The sequence below is a fragment of the Diabrotica virgifera genome, chromosome 6 (genome assembly GCF_917563875.1).
Source record: "Diabrotica virgifera virgifera chromosome 6, PGI_DIABVI_V3a".
NCBI classification, from domain to species: domain Eukaryota; kingdom Metazoa; phylum Arthropoda; class Insecta; order Coleoptera; family Chrysomelidae; genus Diabrotica; species Diabrotica virgifera.
The window spans coordinates 21,312,243-21,324,457 of NC_065448.1; the positions used below are offsets into that span (position 1 = coordinate 21,312,243).

Below are 12,215 nucleotides of genomic sequence, written 5' to 3' on the forward strand. Positions count from 1 at the left end.
AAAAGTTATTATAGTCGGTCAGCTGTATGACGGGATAGAGCCGGTCGGTCGGCCCCAATAGTCGATTGAGGAAATGAAGCATTTTGGCTCGCAATTTTTTCGTCCAGCATGGATTTACTTGAAATTTTCACAGAAGGTAGGGAATAGTCCAAGGATCATTTTCTATATCATGCCGCTATCATACGCTAAAACCTTGGGGGTGGTTTCGTGGAAAGCGTGGAAAACGTGATTCTAAGAAAAAAATGTTTTTTATATTTTCTTCGTAAAACTAATATTTTTCGAGTTATTCGCGCTTGAAAATAACAGTTTTTCGACGAAAAAATCGACTTTTTTAGAAGGTTTTTTGAGAATACCTCGAAAAATATGCATTTAATCAAAAATACTGTAGATATCAGAATTATATCTTTTAGTAACACAAACCAAATTCTTTTCCAATAATATCTTTAAGACCAATACAAACCGAGATACGGCATGTTAAAGGTTAGCTTTTTTCGTCAAATGCATAATTTGAAATATTCAAAGCCAAATATGTAATGGGAAAAAATTTGCATTTTTCGAGGAAAACTTAAATAATCTTTTTCAAGTATACAATTAGACCTTTCAAAAAAAATAATAAAAAGTTTCTAGCATAAAAATTAAGCGACTTATTATCAAAAAAATGTCGGTACTCGCTTTTCTCTACGAAAATATCAGTGAAAACAACCCCCTAACTACCTTCCTAATTCAAAATTGGTCTTCACCTTTCTGTAGTTCCTTTTATATTTATATTATCAATACACTCAAGGGGTTTACTGTAAAGAGACCGAACTCATTAGACCGAAAAGCACTTTACCGAAACCTCACTAGACCGAACAGCAGAAGACCGAAAAGCAGTTCTTTTTACTTGTCGCAGTAAAAGAGATAAGACTAATATAATTACAACTAAATGTTATTTGGATGGTTATTATAAACAGTTAAAATGGTGTTAACGTTACTCTACCCTTAATTTATTTTTACCTTCACTAATTTGTTTAACGGATGAAAATTATTTCATATCAGAATGTACAGAGTAACAATTTACACAGTCTATATATAAAATAATACAAAAAAAAATACAATAAACAAAAAGACAGATATACAAAATCTTGGCATAATTTACTGCAAACTTTTTAAATTTATTTACCATTTTGGTCTAATGCTGTTCGGCCTAGTGATGTTTCGGTAGAGTGCTTTTCGGTCTAATGCTATTCGGCCTAGTGAGGTTTCGGTAAAGTGCTTTTCAGTCTAATGAGTTCGGTCTACTGCTTTCGGTCTAATTGTCGTGTACCACTCAAGGAGTTTGACCTATTTAAAATACCTAATTTTGGAAAAATATTATATCTCACTGTGTACTGATTTTCAGCCTAGTAAATGGATTTAATTACCTTCGTAAGAAAGCAACTTTGATACCCTCTCAGTAATGAGACCCCTCAAAAATGATTTTGTAGGATTTTTAAAGAGCTATAAGACTGTGTAAATTAAATTCCGTAAGATGCCTTAGTTTTTAATTGGGGCGGGTTTAAAGGGCTCGAATAAGGGGGTGTTTGCTGGTAAATAGAGGTTTTCAACAGCTATATCTGGCTAACTATTCATTGCAATGAAAATCTATGCACAGGGTAATTTTAGTCATTAAAAAAACTACAATTTAGTAGTTTATAATTTTTTTCATATCTTCAGTATTTTCGGAGATATTTTGAAGTAAAAGGTAAAAATACCAAATTGCAAAAATCAATTTTTCTTTAAACTCCAATTTTTCCAAAATTGGGCATTTTAAATAGGTCAAACTCCTTGAGTGTATTGATAATATAAATATAAAAGGAACTACAGAAAGGTGAAGACCAATTTTGAATTAGGAAGGTAGTTAGGGGGTTGTTTTCACTGGTTTTTTCGTAGAGAAAAGCAGATACTGACATTTTTTTGTAAGTCGCTTAATTTTCATGCTAGAAACTTTTTATTATTTTTTTTAAAAGGTCTAATTGTCTACTTGAAAAAAGATTATTTAAGTTTTGCTCGAAAAATGCAAATTTTTCCCATTATTTGGCTTTGAATATTTCAAATTATGCATTTGACGAAAAAAGCTAACCTTTAATATGCAGTATCTCGGTTTGTATTGGTCTTAAAGATATTATAGGAAGAGAATTTGGTTTGAGTTACTAAAAGATACAATTTCGATATCTACAGTTTTTTTTATTAAATGCATATTTTTCGAGGTATTCTCAAAAAACCCTATAAAAAAGTCGATTTTTTCGTCGAAAAACTGTTATTTTCAAGCGCGAATAACTCAAAAAATATTACATAAAATCCTTTATAAAAGGTATATTTAAAGGTATATAAATATACCTTTTATAAAGGATTTTATGTTTTTGTAATGGTATACAGCCAACTACAGGAAATTTTTCCTCGTGGATTCAAAAAATATTAGTTTTACGAAGAAAATGTAAAAAACATTTTTTTCTTAGAATCACGTTTTCCATCGTATTACATGGTTAAAATGTAATAAAAAATTTCCACCCCCGAGATGGGGTGGCAACCCAAGGTTTTAGCGTGTGATAGCGGCATGATATATAAAATGATCCTTGGACTATTCCCTACCTTCTGTGAAAATTTCAAGTAAATCCATGCTGGACGAAAAAATTGGGAGCCAAAATGCTTCATTTCCTCAATCGACTATTGGGGCCGACCGACTATAATAACTTTTATTTATATTTAATTTAGAATGTGTGTACTGATTTTCAGCCTTAGTAAATGGAAATAATTACCTTCGTAGGAAAGCAACTTTGATACCCTCTCAGTAACCCCTGTTCTACGTTTCGCTTGACCGACCGCAGTATGTTTCTCTACACACTCACAGTAATCAACTGTGAAAAATCTAGCTTTAGTAAATTCAAAGAGATTTTTCAGCTCTGCCTCTTGGTCTAATAGGCCCCCATTTACGTTGAGACTGGTATCGATATCGCGATATCATTTTGTTCTTCTTCTTCTTCTTCCTTCTTCCTTCTTGTATGTGTAGGCTTTAAGCCTGTTTCTTCCTCAATATTAGCCTCCTAAATTGTTTAAGTTATCGCACCATCTTTTTCTTGGTCTGCCAATACTTCTTCGTCCATTTGGTGACTTATCTCAAAATTATTTATTTATTTATCAAAATGTAATAAATCCATCCTCCAAAGATATGTTGGTTACATAGGGCCCAAATTGTACAATTTACTACCGGATAATTTAAAACAATTTAAAAATTATAAAAAACATAGGTATAAATATGAAATTAAACAATGGATTGGGAGCAAATCAACAAAATTTTGGGAAGAACTTATTAATGGACAATTCTAATAAATAAACTTAAGTATGAAATAAATATCGAAAATAAAGTTTACATCTATAGAGATTTTTATTATCAACTGCAACATTCCTTGAATTGATGGACACATTTATATCACAAATTACATATAGTAAAATTAGTATATTTTTATTTTTTTCTTATTTAACGTTAGAGTTTTTAGTATTTTTATAAATTCCCATATAACTGTATACATTTATACAATTGTTAAATATTTTTTGTTTTTGTTTATATTGTAAGTTAATATATTATATTTTTAAGTCTCACGCACAAGGGGTGCTACTTTTGTATGTATATTAATAATATATATACAAGGTAGCTCAACTTCAGTGAGTTATTTATGTTTATTTAGGTAGTACTCATTATGCTTTTTATTTTTTTGTAAATCTTTATTGTTATTCCTAAATAAATATTATTATTATTATTATTATCTCGTGCTATTTGTACTATCCTATCCTCTGCCATTTTACTAATGTGTTCGTTCCACTCCTGTTTCCGTTTTGTCACCCATCCATTTATATCTTCTACATTGCATGATCTTCTTATGTTTTCGCTTCTCTCCCTATCCAACAGACTTTTCCCTGATATTCGTCGGAGTATTTTCATCTCTGTTGTTTCTAGTAGTCGTCTCGTTTTAGATGTGTCAGGTCTTGTCTCCGCCGTGTATATCAATATATATCATTATCGCGATACAAATCTCATAGTGCATTTGGCTGTCTCATTGTCGCTGTATCAGTATCACAACTCTCTATAGGCCCCCATTCACGTTGAAACTGGTATCGATATAGCGATATCATTATCGTGGTACAAATCCCATAGTGCATTTGGCTGTCTCAGTATCGCTGTATCACTATCACAACTCTCTATAGGCCCCCATTCACGTTGAGACCGGTATCGACATGTCGCAAGTATAAGTATCGCGATACAAATCTCATAGTGTATTTGGCCATCTCAGTATCGTTGTAAAAGTATCACAATGCTCTATCTTCGTCGTCTACAACTATATCGCCGTCTGTGTCACTGTCGTGAAACAGATACAAATCTATGATACGTGTATCGCAACTTGTCGCGATATATGTATCGATACCGATATCAACGTGAATGGGGCCCTTTAGGTTGTGTACAAGGTCCCTATACCATAGGTTGTATGGTAACTTTGACATTGACAAATGAAATATTGTCATCGTGACGTCACCCAGACGATCAATTTTACGAATTGTTTGTAAACATAATAGGATACGTGGTCTGGAGGCTATATTTTGTTATTAAATATCGTTAGTGTTTTAATTTGTGTTTATATCTTGAGATATAATGTATCTATAGATATCATTAAGGTGATACAGTAGCGATCAACAGGTAGCCAAAACGCGTTCCAAGATTGCGGCTGCAATTTTGAATATTTTTTCGAGATATTTGGCACACGTATTTGTAATATAATAAAGAATGGCGGTACAGAGCCCAATTTGAAAAATATATTAATATGTGGAAATTACTCTGTAATTAAATACAATATTAAAAAAACGAGCCTGTACCGCCATTAAGAAGAACAAAAAAATACACTTTCTTCAAATAAAATTTTTTTATCAGATGCCTAGATTTTGTGTCATTTTGGAACTACTAATGAAATAAAACATTTTAGTAGTTCCAAAATGACACAAAATCTAGGCATCGGATAAAAAAGTTTATTTGAAAAAAGTGTATTTTTTTGTTCTTCTTAATGGCGGTACAGGCTCGTTTTTTTAATATTGTATGTATTTAATTACAGAGTAATTTCCACATATGAATATATTTTTCAAATTGGGCTCTGTACCGCCATTCTTTATTATATTACGAATACGTGTGCCAAATATCTGGAAAAAATATTCAAAATACAGCCGCAATCTTGGAACGCGTTTTCGCTACCTGTTGATCGCTACTGTTTCCTCTTAAGTGTTTTTAGTATAATAACTTAAACCCAAAACTTTTTTACAAGTGTTAAGATACATTTTAATGTGGTTGTATTAAGTACCTACTTACTTACTGGATTTTCTTTCTTCTGTATTGTATAGTAAAGGACATTCTTGTATAGAGACATTACAGTTCTGTAATGTCTCTTGTGGTTCTTCACATCAAGTTTACATCATCTGTGTAGGTTACAATCTGCTTAGACTTATTGAACGATATATCTAATTAAGTCTATAGATAATAGATCTATTATATGTAATTGTTTCATATAAAATTATAACCAATATTGCAGCCATCTGAAGATAGTTTGAATAAACAATTATAAACTAAATGAATATATAAAATGGGGAAAATTCCCTTTATTGCACTGAAATTGTATTTTTTTTATAATTTACTGTTAATGTAAAACTTTACAGGTACCTATTGAATGGAATCATAATGTTTTAATAGTTTTAGATATTATAATCCAGTACCTAACGTAATCAGATGCTCTTATGTTAAACTTAAGGGAAAAACTACTAATTTTGATACATAAATCTTTAGTTGAATCTCTTTTTTACCATGGTTTACATGTTAGGAGGAATTTATAATAATATACTACATGCATTATCCCCAATTCAAAATTATTATATACCTACTCAAAATCATTTAAAAAAGTAAATTGTATTCAACCCATTATTACTATACCTAGGATATTTGAAAGATTTAGTCCCATATATACACAAGAAAGAATCTCCTTCTGCTTTAATTAAGTAGTAATATTTTTATACTACTGCATACATCTAATATCTACTGCATATATTTCTACTATATCTACTGCATATATTTAATTGCAATTATATTCTATGATTTTTGTAACTCTACAGGTATCTACCACATTTTTTTTAAAGAATATATGAAATAAATAGTCATTAAAAATCCAAACGTATTTTTTTTAAATATACACATTTTCAATACATTCCTACTTTCCGAGTTCATTTCAATGAGTGAAGTGAATGAATTTGAATGCAGCATTCTGGGTGACGTCACTCCCGCCATTAGATTCTCGGCGCTGATTGGTGGAAAGTTACCATGCAACCTGTCTATTTATGAACCTTGGGTTGTGTATATCTTCTCCCAATATAAGTATTACGCTAGTACGATATGAGTAGTGGCTGATCTAGATATTTGCCTTGTGCGGGGGGGGGGGGGGGAAGGGGGAGGGCTCTAATGAAATACCAACCAAAAGAAATAAAAAAGATAAACCCCCATTAAGTGCTCTTAATTTTCCAAACTAGCTAGTTCATCGGATTGAATTTGTCTGTGTATGGTCTAAGTTTAATGAATTTTGAACATTGTTGAGGGGGGATTTCCCCCCAGCTTGGTCTTTGGGACTGTAGTGGTCGTCATGATGTGATGTATGGTCTGTCTGTAGTCATTTTTTTTATTCATGCGTAAATATTTTGCATATTCCTCATATTTTGCATACTTTGGTCGATCCATCGTGTAGGGATTTTCCTCGTGATCTTTGACCTTCTACGTTTCTTTGGAGGATGAGTTGCTTAGTGTTCTCTGTGTATGATCTCATAACATGTCCAAAATATTTTAATTGTTGGAGATCGACTTTGCTAGTGAGTCCTTTACTGATCTTTAGTTCTCTTAAAATTGAATTTTTAGTTCTATGGTCGATCCGCTGAATTCGGAAAATTCCTCTCCAACAGAACATGTCAGTACTTAGAGTCTATCTTTGTTATTTCCGATTGTCTCAGTATTGAAAATATTAAGCAGAAAATATCAACCTCATTTTTAGAGTTCGTGAAATTTGAGAGTCCTTCCATATCTTGGTCATCTTTCCTTCGATGACCATTGCTAGACACATCTATGTATTTTTATTTCCTCTTATATGTATTGACCTTGTATTCGTGATCAGTAGTCCTAGTACATTCTTTCACGGTTTTTGCCGTAAATTTTAAAGAACCGCATGGATTGACATAAAATTTGGCATACGCATAGCTAACATGTCAAAGAAAAAAAGTGATATTGTGCTGATGTGTGCTTTTGCCCTGGGGGTGAATTTCACCCCATCTCGGGGGTGAAAAAATATATGTCCAAGAGAAGTCCTGAAATGGATAAACTGACTAATTTTAAGCAACTTTTGTTCTATAGAGTTTTTTCACCAAATCAATACTTTTCGAGTTATTTGCAAGTGAATATGTTCATTTTTCAACAAAATAACCACGTTTTTAGACGGTTGTTCGCAAATAACTCAAAACCTAAACATTTTGTCGAAAAAAGTATTCTTAGCAAAACTATAGCCTATAAAAAATTGAAAAAAACGGTGTATATATTAGGTCTCCATACCTAGCAAAAACAGAGTTATGGCTAATGAAAAATAGGTTCATATTCGAAAAATTCCAAATAGAATAATTCAATGTGAAATATCCAAATAATGAAGCATTCTTGGGGAAAACATATCACAACTTTTTTAAAGTGTTTAAAAAACCTTTATGTTTTTATAAAAAAATTTTCTAGTATCAAATGTAAGCAAGTTACGCTCAAAATAAAGTTAGTCCCTTTTGTTTTGGCAAAAAAAATTCAGGAAGATCACCCCCCAATTAGCAACTTAAGTGAAATTAATCGATTCCGCTTCACAAGTTACTTTACTTATGTTGTGTTTATATGATCTGTAAGTTCCATCGATTCAAAGTGCTTATTTTTGAAAAAATTTGGTGTTAAAGTAAAATTTTTAAAAATTTTAATTTTGAAAAAAATGCTTTTTTTCTAAATAACTTAAAAATTGTTAGAGATACCAAAAACGTTAAACAATAACAAAAGTCGGCTTTACTTTTCTGAATATTTCGTATTTTTTTGTTTTTCTGTAAGACAAAAATTGGTTAAGATTCGGTGTTTCTAAATTTGCATACACTCGTGATAAGTGACTCGTTCAAGCCCTTTTAACCACAGCTCTTTCAAAAAGAAGGGCTTTAGACCAATGAAACTTACAGATCATATGAAAAATACATACGCGAGTAAAAAACTTGTGAAGTGGTAACAATTAAGTTCATTTGAAATGCTAATTAGGGGGTGATTTTCCCGATTTCTTACCAAAAAAGGGACCAACTTTATTTTGAGCGTAATTTGTTTACTTTTGATGCTAACAAATTTTATTAAAAAACAAAAATAAGCACTTTTTTAAACACTTTAAAAAAGTTAAAATGAATTTTCCCCAAAAAGGGCTTCGTTTTTTGTTTATCGCACGTTAAAATATTCGATTTGTAATTTGACGAATATGAACCTATTTTTCATTAGCTATAACTCTGCTTCTACTAGGTATAGTGGCTTAATATATACACCATGTTTTTCACTTTTTTACGTGCTATATTTTTTATAAGAATTTTTTTCGACCAAATACTTACTTTTTGAGTTATTTGCGAAAAACCGTCTGAAAACGTGGTTATTTCCTAGAAAAATTAACATATTCACTCGCAAATAACTCGAAAAGTATTAGTGAAAAGCTTTATAAAACAAAAGTTGCTTAGAATTAGTAATTTTATCAATTTCCGGACTTATTTCGAACATATATTTTTCACCCCCAAAAGGGGGTGAAACTTACCCCTAGGGCAAAAGCACACATCGGCACAATCACTTTTTTTCTTTGACTTGTTAGCTATGTGTATGCCAAATTTCATGTCAATCCAAGCGGTTCTTTAAAATTTAGAGGTTTTGCAATATTTTACCTTCAAAGAACGTACTATCCAGAGAAATAAGATTTTTCTCGTAACACATCCCCCTCCAGGCCGAAACCAAATTTTTTGAGTAGTATGGACATTTATATTAATAACCTTTATGTTTCCTGCAGCCGATTTTTGATGATATATATATATATATATATATATATATATATATATATATATATATATATACAATAGCACTAAAGGCCTTAGAGGCCCATGGCTTGAAAAGTTTGTTTTTTTCTTTCTTCATTTTCACGTTTCTTTATGTGCTGAGCTCTTCTCTGGCTTGATATGTGATTTTCCTCCATTCCTTCCTGTCACTCATTTTTCTTTTTTGGCCCTCTAGCCCCATTCTTTCCAAATCTTTTTCGACGTCTTGCTTCCATCTATTTTTCGGCCTTCATCTTCTCTTTCTTGAAGTTATAGTGTAGTTTAGTACCTTTTTTGGAGTCCTCGTGTTTGGCATCCTTTCAATGTGACCTCGCCATCTAAGTCTCTGAGCCTTTATCACTCCTATTATATTAGGTTGGTTGTATAATTGCTTTAACTCATCATTTGATCTTCTTATCCACAAACCGTCTCTTATTTTTCCTCCATATATCTTCCTTAGTATTTTCCTTTCCCAGATCTCCAGTAAATTTTGTTCATTTTTTGTCATTGTCCATGTCTCACTGCAGTATGTTACTATTGGCTGTATAGTTGTTTTGTATAGCTGTACTTTTGCCCTTCTTGATAGAAACTTGCTTTTCAACATTACATTAAGCGCATGTACACTTCTATTGCCTGCCATTATTCTAGCTTGTATTTCTTCTTTAATGATAGGTTTACGTGATATTATTGCCCCTAGGTATGTAAATCTTTCTACCATTTCGAATTCGTATGATGTTCCTTCTTCTACTTCTACTTTAAACTTTTGACCATTCCTAAACTGACCATCTGTCCACTCCATACATTTTGTTTTAGTTGAATTTATATATAGTCCCATTTTCTTCGCTGCTTTTACTATTCTCTGTACCATCTCCTGTAGCTCTTTTTTTCCTCTTGCCAGTAACACCACATCATCCGCAAACGCCAAAACTTGGTGTCTTCTTTGATATATGAGTCCTTCTCTATTGATTTTTGCTTCTCGCATTATTTTTTTTAGGCATAAGTTGAAGAGTAAAGATGACAGAGGATCGCCCTGTCTTAATCCTTCGTTTACTATAAATTTTTCTGATGATTGATTGTTTATTTTGACTCTGTTTTCTGTATTCTTCAGAGTGAGATGTATCATGTTACGTAGCTTTCTGCTAACTCCCAATTCCTCAAGCGCCTCTTTTAATTTCTTCCTCTTTATTCTATCGTATGCTTGTTGGAAGTCGATGAATAGTGCTATCGTTGGTAGGTTGTGTTCATAGCTTTCTGCTTGTAATTCTCTGATTACGAATACTTGGTCCGTTGTGCTTCTCCCTCTTCTAAATCCGCACTGATATTCGCCTATTATATTTTCAGCTTCTTTTTCAAGTTTGTCTTTTATTGATTTTCCTAGGATTTTGTATACGGTATTTAATAAAGCTATTCCTCTGTAATTACTGCATTCTGTTTTGTCGCCTTTTTTATGTAATGGGCAGATAATTGCTTCCTTCCAGTCCTCTGGTATTCGTTCTTTTAACCATATATCTTTTATGATTTTGTGTATCCAATCATTCAGCAATTTTCCACCATATTTCATCATCTCTGCTGTTATGTTATCGCTTCCAGGGCATTTGTTGTTTTTAAGATTTCTAATTATTTCCTCGATTTGTTCTTTGCTCGGTGGATTATCTTCTATGTCTTCTAACTGTTCATTTTCTGTCTCTGCTTCTATGGATTCATTTTGGTTTGGCTTATTCTTGCCATTTAGTAATTCGTCAAAATACTCTTTCCATCTCTCTACTATTTCTGCTTCGCCGCTTATATTATCTCCAGCTTTGTTTTTAACGAATATGGGTTTTTGCTGGTATCCTCTTTTCTCGTTTCTGGCACCTTGATACAGGTTTTTTATTTCTTTATTTCTGTAGTTCTCTTCTATTTCTTTTAGCTTATTATCTAAGTGTTTTCTCTTCTTTTCTCTCAACAACCTCTTTACTTTTTGTCTTTGTTCTATATATCTATCATGCGTCTCTGTTGTTTCTTTCTTGATCATTTCCATCCTTAATGATTGTCTTAGTTCTATTTCTTTTTGGCACTCTATGTCGAACCACTCCTTCCTCTTTTTAATCTCTTGTTTATTACATTATTTTGCTGCTTTGTTCATTACTTGCTTTATGATTTCCCAGTTGTTCTCCGTTTGTTCTTCTATTTGTATCTTTTTTAGTTCCCTTTCCATTGTTTCTCTGTATGTTTCTTGCTCTTTTTTTGTTGCAAACCGAATTGGTTTATTTATACATTTCTTTTCTTTTATTTTGTTTTTGTTTTCAGGTATCAGTTGCTTCATTTTGATACCCACCATGTAATGGTCGGAGTCGGCATCTGGTCCTCTGTATGTTCTAATCTTCTTTATACATTGCTGCTCTTCTTTTTCGATCAGCACGTGATCTATTTGGTTTTTGGTCTTTCTATCTGGCGATATCCATGTTTCCTTGTGTATTTCTTTTCTTTCGAAATATGTGCTCATTATGATCATATTTTTTTCTCTTGCAAAATCTATGAGGAACTGTCCGTTTTCATTAGTTTCATTGTGTTTACTATGTTTTCCTATTGTCGGTCTAAATACTTCTTCCTTCCCTATTTTGGCATTTGCGTCGCCTAAAATAATTTTCATGTCGTATCTGGGTATACTTTCGATTGTTCTATTTAGTTCACTGTAAAAAGATTCTTTGACATCATTATCTTTTTCTTCAGATGGTGCGTGAATATTTATGAGAGTGATTTTTTGGTATTTTCCCTTGATCCTGATACTACATATTCGATCTGATATTGGTTTGAATTCTACTATTGCTTCCTTTAGTTCTTTTCGTAGCATAAAACCTGTGCCTAGTGTTCTATTCTTTCCGCCGCTATTAAAAAACACTGTATCTTCTATTTCTAATATATCATTTCCCAGCTGTTTCGTCTCCTGCAAGGCTACTATGTCAAATTGGAACTTTTCGATTTCTCTCGCTAGATGTTTAAGTTTACCTTCTCTATATGTGCCTCTTACATTCCATGTTCCTAAAAGTAAGTGTTCTTTTCGACATGTTCTCTTG

At 32.2% G+C, this 12,215-nt stretch overlaps 1 protein-coding gene across 1 annotated transcript in view; it reads left to right on the plus strand.

Moving 5' to 3' along the window:
• The window catches only part of LOC114331548 (oxysterol-binding protein-related protein 3-like), a 202,442-nt gene that overhangs the window by 36,891 nt on the left and 153,336 nt on the right, over positions 1-12,215 (plus strand). The gene's annotated exons all lie outside the window — the stretch shown is intronic.